The following is a 9,912-nucleotide window of genomic DNA, read 5'->3' on the forward strand; positions in this document are numbered from 1 at the left end:
GGGGATCTTGTCATAGTAAGGAAGTAGTATGCTGAACGGCAAGAGGAATATCTTGCAGCTATCGAGGCGAGAGAAATGCCGGTAGTGAATCATTGGAGGGACATCTTAAGAGGTTACCACTTGGATAACAATGCCCCGCCGCCTTTGTTGCAACAAGTAATATATATACTTGTATATACATTTTTTGCGGAAAAGCAATTTGGCTCCCGGGTGCAGATGCACCTGGAATCTGGACCACACATGTGCCTCGCGATTCGTGTGTAGAAGTTATTCTCTGGCGTATTTGGATTTAGAAAATGGACCCCTGGCCCACGTCCGACCGGTGCGAACAGACGTGCCTCGTTAACGCCGTGTCGGCACAGACGGAGTTTGATGGACACGTCGATCGTTCTCGACTCTTCTCCCCCACCACGCATTTGGCCTCACTGCTCCACCTCCACCGCCCACCCTCCACCACACGGATCTCATCACTCGTTCGCCAAAAGAAGCTCTCATCCCGGCCACCGGCGTACTCTTCCAGGCCGTCATACGGATCTCACTACTCCTTCGCCAGAAGGAGAAGATCTCATCCCGGGCGCCGCCGTACTCATCAGGCCGCCGCGTATAAGGCTCCTTTGAGCGGCGCAATCTGCAAGGTAAACAGATCCCCTCACCACCTCCTATCCCTATCACCTGCCATTTCCATAGAACTAGCAACGCTCATCTTACTAACCCACCACACATGTTGATTTTTTTTCTCCAGTAGCCATGTCCGACTCGCCCAGCTTCCCCCATGTCGCCGCCTCCTCTCTGACGCCGGCGCCGCCTTCTTCCCCCATGTTGTGCTGGTTCCACATCTGAAGCTTGGTTTTTTGCGGGGCGGCCCAACGAGGCGTCCATCCCAGAGGGCCCCTGGCCATAGCAGCCGACTCCGCTCCTCCCTCCTCGCATGCACCTAACACCTCGTTGAGTGAGGAGTTCTTGGTGTTCACCTTCTACAAGCTGGTGCCCGTCGACGACGCCCGCGCACACCTCCACTTCGTGCAGGTCGGTCCACTTCTCCCTCGGGCCATTTAGTTTCAGTTCAGTTCACCATATTTGGGATATATGATGAAGGGCTGGATTTTTTGTACACATTGCATCTCTTCTATACCAGGTTAGGAAGATTACTTGGATGCTTTTCAGGCTTCTCCAGCATTAACCGAGCATGCTCTCAGTACAAACAATGACTTATTCAGGTACGTTTAGTTCAGTACCTTCATACATTTCAGAGCTGTTGATATTAATACAACAACCTGTTAGAATTCAGTACCTTCAGGTTTGTGTCAAAGTTGCTGTGGATCGATTCAGTACCTTCACAAATTTAGAGCTGTTGATATGGGTGGGGTACTAGTTTCAAACAAGATCGCAGCAAAATGATAATGACAATTTAACAGAATCACAGAAACTTGTTTGAAACTGGTACTGCAAAATCAAATTCTAGTGAACCTTGACTGAATCATGCACACACAGAAACGAGTGAAACTTGACAGTCAAATTTAACATGTTATTCTGGGCAAAACTTGACTAAATCACAATGTTTACTACAAAATCAAATTATAGTGAAACTTGACTGAATCATTCAAGGACAATGACAATGATATAGGTGAAACTTGACTGAATCATGCAAACACATTTAGTAATTGACTTGTTCTCATCTAACTTTAATTGCAAAATGACAGTACTAGCGAAACTCAAAAAACCTTTATTTGTTTGTTGGTTCAGTTAGCCAGCAGAAACTTTATTTTCTGAAACCACAATCACAATGACAATTCTTGTGGTTGTTCTCGTCTCACTACCACTCAATTCTTGTAACGAAACTACAATGACATTTTGGTTCTGAAGAACCTATATTTAATGGTTCTGAATAACCTCTGCTGGCTATATATGTCCAGTAGGATGTACTCTTGCAAGCCACAACCAACTCTGGTTGTTTCATCTGACAATGACAATTCTCGTTGTTCTCATGTCACCGTTTCTGAAGTAGGGAAATTACTGGAGTAGCTGGCATCAGTTGATCAATTTCATCAGAGGTCATGTTCAGCTGCAGAAACTGTGTTTGGCACACATCGGAGGTCATGTACTGCATATGATCAAATTAGAGAACAAGCAAGGAGTATCATCCAGTTTCAGTAATTGAAAGTGAAATGGGATGATCTGCAACACCACAATTTGGATGAATTTGTTCAAAGGTACAGTGAATATGCTCAAATTTTATGATCTGCACCACCACATTTGTTCAAAACTGGATGATCTGTTCTAATTTAATTTCACCAGATGACACCAATTTCAGCAGGCATTGTACCTTTCAACCACCACCACCAAGCAGCAGAGGCGGGGGCGCTTGAGTAAATCAAAGTCGATGATCGGGGGCTCTACACCACCCCAGCAGCACCAGCTGCAACAGAGGCGAGGAAGACAACAGCAGTAGCAGAGGCCAGAGTGGCAGAAAATTTCGCGTCGCTGGTGGCCGAAGCGGATGAAGTGGCTGGTCCTGCGAGTGGCGGCGGTGGTCGCCTCTGTGGCAGCGGCGCAGGTGGATGGTGGCGCTGCGCCGGACGGTTGATGCGCTGGTCGCTTCCGTGGGCGGCGGTGGTGGGGCAGTGCAGGTGGGTTGCGGTGGTCGAGCTGCGCAGGTGGGCCTCCGTGGCGGCTGCGCAGGTGGTCGGTGGCGTTCGACCCGACGGTGGCTCCCGCCGGCGGGGGAGGAGGAAGGAAGGAGACGGGTTTATTTTTCAAGGGGGTTAAACGTATGAGATTTTTTTTCTTTTTTGCAAAAAACACAATGAACACTTTTCTGGACGGAGAGAGTAGTTTTTATGTCTTGATGATCCGTACTTGATCATGTTTATATTTGTTTATTTATTTGAACCAGAAACTGAATCTAATTTTTTAAAGGAAACTGAATCAGTATCTATGTATCATCCTTCATTTATTTTCACTGACATGACAGGACGGTTGACGCGAGGGCCGTCCAAACCAACTACCTGTACCACATGTCCAGGTACGGGTCCGTCTCCACCTGTAACTGCGCCTTAGCGCTGCCGTCTGAGTTGCTTTCCACCGTTCGTACAGACAAACGGCAGCAACAGTGTATTCCACATTTTATATTCACGTACTGGAGAGGCAATGATGGGTAGCCCAGATCACGATGCAACTCTGTGCGGTTGGGATATCAGGACCAACTGGACTCGGGAGCCAAAACCCCATTTTTTGCTGCTATTATTATGTGCCAACACTACTCTTTACTAACTCATATTATTTTTTCCTTTTTTTAGAAGCAAAAAAATAATCCAAATGATGTTGCTGCAAGTTGCTGTTCCAATCCTCGGCCACTTATAAGCGTGATAGTATCAGGCACACGTTTAAATGCAAAGAAGGAGGGTACTGACATTTTGGTTGATGGGAGTTCAGAGGGACCTAGTCCAAATGCAACAATCTCTTCCGGTGGGGAGGAGTGACGTGCTGTAAAAACGAAGATTGAATTTTCTCTTGGAGAAAGCCCATTTAACCTTGACGAGTTGGTTGACTTTATGCATGAACTTGGCGATACAGGGACTGATGATAATATTATAGGTTCCGATCTATCATTTGAGGATTTTGATATATCAGAACCCTCTCTTAATCTTCCAACTCCCCCTACGTATTTATACTCAGGCGTGGCCTCGCAGGCTTATATTTCAAACACTTGTCCTATCTCTACGCACGGTAGTTTTATTCGTACCTTGTATCTTTTTTATTTATTAATTTCATTGCAGTATCATTTATCTTGCCGCTCCTTCTTATCGCCAGGTGGTGCGGAAGGAGCTTCTAATCTCGTCAGTGGCGAGGGAATAATGACACAGATTTCAGCGTCACCCATGGATATTTCCGCTATTACCAAGCCCATTCTAGACGCTATCGACTTGTTGTTAAAGAATGCTTTCGAAGCTTTAGATGCCCCTACATTAACAGATTCTCAGTGCCATGAGATTTTTCAGGTAGTTCGGTCGATGCTCCCTGCTGGTGACGTTGTTCCCCAAATTCCCCTACCGTGCGGCTTGGGAAATATTTGTTTCGATATCAGATTAGTGCAAGAAACCCGCAGAACCATTGAGGATCAGTCAAAGCAAAAGTGTGAATTTGTTACTGCAGCAGAGAGAAGGGCTGAATCCATTTAAGCGTCTTTGAAAACTTCAGCAAAAGAGATGTCATCCATACTGGAGAAACAAGTTGAGAAGAAGGAACGTGTGGAGGCCCTCTCTGCTCAACTACAAGAAGCTACTGCTGTGTTGCTTACAACCGAAGAAAGGGTCAAGCAGCTAGAGTCAGACCCTTCCGCCAAGCAAGCTGAAGCCAAGAAGTTGCTTGAAGATTTGCTCGAAGCTAATGTGAAAGCTTCCGAGGAGTTGGATTCTCTTAAAGGGAAGACATCGATGCTGGAGGGCAAAGCCAAGTCTATTACTATAAGTCTGAAGGACTGGTGCTCGATGTCCAACTGAGTGTTTGTTTCAATAAATTAGACATGTTGTCTATATATTTCTTCCATTCAGACTTGTATAAGACAGCCGATTGGCTCTCCATTTTCTCATGTTTGCTCATATCAGTAGCACCATTTGCATTTGATTTATTCATGTGTCTTGACGGACCATGTGATGTCATTTGCATGGCCTTTTATTTGTGGTAGGGATACTCCGTGCTAATTACGTAAGCTAGCTCGGGTAACCGGCCTTTTATTTATTTACAGTTTCTTTTTTATGGCTTAAAGCCTTATTGCTTTATTTCATTTCAATTTTTTTCTTTATGAATCTATTCACACATTTTTCCGGTACTACTCCCTTTTTTAGCACATGTTAAGCTCGTTAGGACCTGGAGTCATCCTTTTTTTATGACATAGCTTACACTTGTAAGTTGTTGGAGTAAAATTTTATGTGTCCCAGTTTATACTCTTGAGAGTATGGAGTACACTTGATGATTTCTTTTCTTTGCATCACAGTTTATACTTGTAGGTTGTTGGAGTAATTGTTTTTTGTGGTGTGCCCCAGTTTATACTCTTGAGGGTATGGAGTACGTCTGATGATTTTTTTTCTTTGCATCATAGTTTATACTCGTAAGACGTTGGAGTAATTAATTATTGTGCCCCAGTTTAGACTCGTGAGGGTATGGAGTATATCTGATTATTATTTTTAGCATCACAGTTTATACTCGTAAGTCGTTGGAGTAATTAATTTTTTGTGCCCCAGTTTAGACTCGTGAAGGTATGGAGTATATATGATTTTTTTAGCATCACGGTTTATACTCGTAAGTCATTGGAGTTTTTCTTTTGTGCCCCTGTTTAGACTCGTGAGGATATGGAGTAAGTTTTTCCTTATGTGCCCCAGTTTAGACTCATGAGGGTATGGAGTGTATTTTTTTACGCATAGTAACACTTAAGGAATTTCCCATTTACCGGTGCTGGCGAGTATTCCCCATCTGGTGATATGATTTTATATATCCCGCTAGAATAAACCTCTTTTATAATGAAAGGACCTTCCCATTTTGGTTCAAATTTTCCTTTCATCCGCCGCGTGATATTCATAGGACGGATGACCGCGAGTACTAGATCTCCTTGTTTGAACGACCTTCTTTTGACTTGTTTGTCGAATGCTCGCGACATCCTAGCTTGATATGCCTCAATATATTGCAAAGCTTGAAGGCGTTTTCCCTCTAGTCTTTCCGATTCATCAAGGCGTAATTGTACTGATTTTCCTTCCGACAAATTTTCATGTGTTGTGACTCTCAATGACGTGATCTGTACCTCCAAAGGTAGAACTACTTCACCTCCAAATAATAGGGAATAAGGTGTCATTCATGTCGGTGTGCGTGTTGTGGTTCTATAAGCCCACAAGGCTTCGAGAAGCTTTTCATGCCAGTCACGCTTGTTTTTTGATACAACTTTCTTTTAGTAACATGCAAAGAGTTTTGTTGAAGGCTTCTGCTTGTCCATTGGCGGCTGGATTATATGTCGTGGAATAGTGATGGTCTATCTTAAACTTTGAGCATAATTTCTCCACTTGTTTGTTTTTAAAAGAAGTTCTATTATCAGACATAATTCGAGAAGGAATGACAAAGCGATAAATGAGTTGTGTTCTTATAAAATGTTCTATGTTTTCCACTTTATTTTCCTTTAGTGGTGTAAGTTCAGCCCACTTGGAGAAATAGTCTGTTGCTGCTAAAATGAATTTGTGACCTTTGGAGGACGGTCGATGAATTGGCCCAACTATATCCATTCCCCACATTTTAAAAGGCCAAGACACATTTGTCGCATGGAGTGGTTCGTGCGGCGGATGTATAAAGTTAGCATGCACTTGGCATTCATGGCATTTCTTTGCGAATTTAGTGGCATCTTCAAACATTGCCGGCCAGTAGTAACCTAGACGCCTTAATTGGTAGTGCAATTTAGGACCTAATTGGTGTGAGCCACATATTCCAGCATGCACTTCGTTTAAGGCCTCCATAATTTCATTTCCATCAAGGCAGCGCAATAATATGCCATCATGAGAACGCATATAGAGTATGTCGTTGATGCATGTGTAATGAAATTGATCTTTTGCGGATTCTAAATCTTTCGCTAGCATCAAGAGGTAGATATTCGTGAAGCAGATATTCTAGGAATGGTGCTCGCCAAACCCCTACCTCGATTTCACATACATCAGCTGTCATTGCAGAAGATACTATCGCTTCTTCTTCTTCAACAAATATTGGTAGTATTCTTCGTTCCTCTACGTGTATGTCCATCATTTCATGTGAGTCTAGTGACATACTTGCAGCTAAACCGGCTAAAGTGTTAGCCTTTTCGTTTTGATTTCTAACTATGTGCTGAATATTTAGATCTTTTAACATAGCTAGGAGCTCTTTTGCCCTTTTGAAATATGGCAACTATTCTTGTTTCTTTACCATGTAGGTACCCATCAGTTGATTAATCACTAATTGTGAGTCCCCATAAATAGAGAGCGTATCGAGCCCCATGTTTATTGCTATCTCAAGCCCAATGATAAGAGCTTCATATTCGGCTGAATTATTTGACACTGCCGAACTTAGGGTAAATGAGTATGGGATCACCCCTTCATTAGGTGTAATGAAAACGACTCCGACGCCTGACCCAGATTGCCGGCAAGCGCCATCGAAGTACATTTGTCGTGTTGATTTTGTAACCATCGTGGCGAATACGTCCTCATCTGGCAAGTCATCATCTACAGGAAAATCCTCTGGGATTGGATGCGCCGCAAGGAAGTTAGCCAAAGCTTGGCCTTTTACGGCCTTTTGCGGTATATATGTGATGTCTAATTGTGATAAAAGCATCTCCCATTTAGCTAGTCTCCCTCAGAGCACCATTTTACTTAAGATATATCTGAGTGGGTCTGCTCTTGTGACTAAATGTACAGTGTGTTCTAACATGTAGTGTCGCAATTTTTGTGCAGCGAACACCAGTGCGAGACATATTTTTTCCATATCCGGATAGTTGCACTCGGCCCCTACCAAGGTGCGGCTAAGATAATACAGGAACGTTCCCTTTCCTGCATCATTATTTTGCGCCAGGAGTGCACCTAGTGAAGTAGGCATTGCAGCAGTATAGAGAACTAATGGTCGGTGTTTAATCGGTGTGCCTAAAACAGGAGGATTTATCAAATATTTCTTAATTTCTAGGAATGCGTTTTGGCATGCTTGATCCCATTCAAAAGGGACTCATTTCTTCATAAGTCGCGAGAAAGGTTTGCATCTCCCAGATAAATTTGAGATAAACCTCCTAATATATGCTAGGTGACCTTGGAAACTCTTCAGCTCATGTAAGTTAGTGGGTGGTGGCATCTTAACAATCTCCTTGATTTTACTTAGATCGATCTGAATACCGTTTTTTGTAACCACAAAACCGAGAAATTTTCCAGAGGAAACTCCGAATGCACACCTCATGGGGTTCATTTTTAGATTATGTTGCTTGAGACGCTCAAAAACCATTTGAAGGTGTCTCAGGTGGTCTTGTTCATGCTTTCATTTCACAACTATGTCATCTATATAGCATTCAACAATCACATATAACAACCCGTCTAAGATGATTGTCATTGCTCGTTGATATGTCGCCCCAACATTTTTTAATCCAAAGGCATTACTTTATAACAATATATGCCTTTCGGTGTGCGGAATTCTATTAACTCTTCATCTTGAGGTGCCATTTTAATTTGATTATAGCCGGAACAACCATCCATGAAAGAAAATATTTCATGCCCCATAGTAGCATCGACTAGTATTTCAGAGATGGGTATTGGGAAATCATCTTTGGGACATGCTTTATTCATATCCCTGAAATCTACACATATGCGTGTTTGACCATTCTTCTTTTTAACTGGCACAATACTAGAGACCCGTGTGGGATATTTAACTTCTCTAATGAACCCTGCGGTTATAAGTTTGTCGACCTCGGCTTCTATTTGTGGAAGTATTTCAGGCCGGTACTTTCTTTGAGCTTGCTTCAGTGGTGTGGCGTCATCTCGCATAGCCAGGCGATGGACAACTATGTTTGGGTCTAACCCAGACATTTCTTCATAAGTCCAAGCGAATACATCTCTATTTGCACGCAGGAACTCTTGATCTTTTAGTTTATTTTCTTTGGACAATATTTGCTAATAAAAATTGGACGAGGATCATCAGTCGTACCAATATTTATTTCTTCCAAGTCATCCACGGTGCATTGGTTGCCATCCTCCATTTTTGGAGATGCTTCCGTCATGTCTATATACTCAGCCGAAGCCATAGAAACCTCATATCCTAACCCATGCTTCATTTCTTTTAAAACATGGTCTTCGTGCAGAGCTTCGAGTTACTCTTGAGATAACACCTTTTCGAATGGTTCTAGCTGTCCCCGGCCATCACATAGGGACGTCCAAGTGGCGATATCATAACCCATTTGCTGCATCATGTACAAGACCCTGTTATCATACAAAGAAATGGGTAAAGATTCATCATGTTTGTTAAACACAAATATTTGTGTTGTATTTTTATTTTCACTTTCACCAACATTTGAATGACGCGGCTCTTTTTGGGATTGTTTTATTCTATATTGTACCAAAGGAGGTAAAGGCATAGAGAAATTAGTACCTTTCATGTCATGGGATTTGTCTATGACACGAAATATTGGGTCACCCTTCTTCCTTTGGTTGCTTGGTATATACTGATAGGTCTTTTTCTCTGATGAGGATTCTGCGGCCTCCTTTTCTACCACATTTGACTTGGGTATTTTCCAGGATTTTGGCTTTTGCACCTTATCAACAGGCTCGAAGTAGAACTTCGCATCAGCATAGAAAGATTCTGCTATTGTGAATGGCTTCTTATCAGCAAATATTCTGACTATATCACTAGTCCTATCTATATATTTGAGACACTGATGTACTGTGGATGGCACAACTTGATTCTCATGTAACCATGGGCGTCCAAGCAATGCATTATATGATGTGGTCGTATCAATCACGTGAAACTTCACATATGTGGATAGTGTATCCAATTTTAAAATCAATGAAATGGTACCCATAGCTTCTTGTCCTGGTTGGTTAAATCCATGTATAACCACATTAGACTTGCTCAAATCTCCCTTGGAATATCCAATCTTTTTGAACGTAGGCAATGGTAGCAAATTTATAGCTGACCCACCATCTATCATTATGCGATTTATTGGCAATCCATCAATTTCGTCAAACATGAGAAGAGGTCTGTTGTGCTTCTTGGGGCATAACAACATATCCTCATCTATGAACGTCATAGTTAAGACTTCAGATTCTTCTACCTCAGTTTGAGATACTTGTACTCTGTAATCTTCTGGAAGCGTGAGTGCCGTGACAAGAGCTTTACGCATATCAGATGAAATATACAAAGCATCATACACAA

At 42.5% G+C, this 9,912-nt stretch overlaps 1 long non-coding RNA gene across 4 annotated transcripts; it reads left to right on the top strand.

Moving 5' to 3' along the window:
• Positions 1-364: 364 nt before the first annotated feature.
• LOC123069760 (uncharacterized) lies at positions 365-4,627 on the top strand. 4 transcript variants are annotated; one of them, XR_006432928.1, is made up of 6 exons: positions 365-635; positions 743-1,026; positions 1,136-1,217; positions 2,006-2,210; positions 2,296-3,726; positions 3,811-4,627. It is a non-coding gene; the product is annotated as an uncharacterized lncRNA (long non-coding RNA). The 4 variants fall into 4 exon arrangements; XR_006432929.1 differs by having other exon boundaries at positions 2,296-3,022; positions 3,094-4,627; XR_006432927.1 differs by having other exon boundaries at positions 2,003-2,210; positions 2,296-4,627.
• The last annotated feature ends 5,285 nt before the right edge of the window (positions 4,628-9,912 follow it).

Source organism: Triticum aestivum, chromosome 3B (assembly GCF_018294505.1).
Source record: "Triticum aestivum cultivar Chinese Spring chromosome 3B, IWGSC CS RefSeq v2.1, whole genome shotgun sequence".
Classification (NCBI taxonomy): Eukaryota; Viridiplantae; Streptophyta; class Magnoliopsida; order Poales; family Poaceae; genus Triticum; species Triticum aestivum.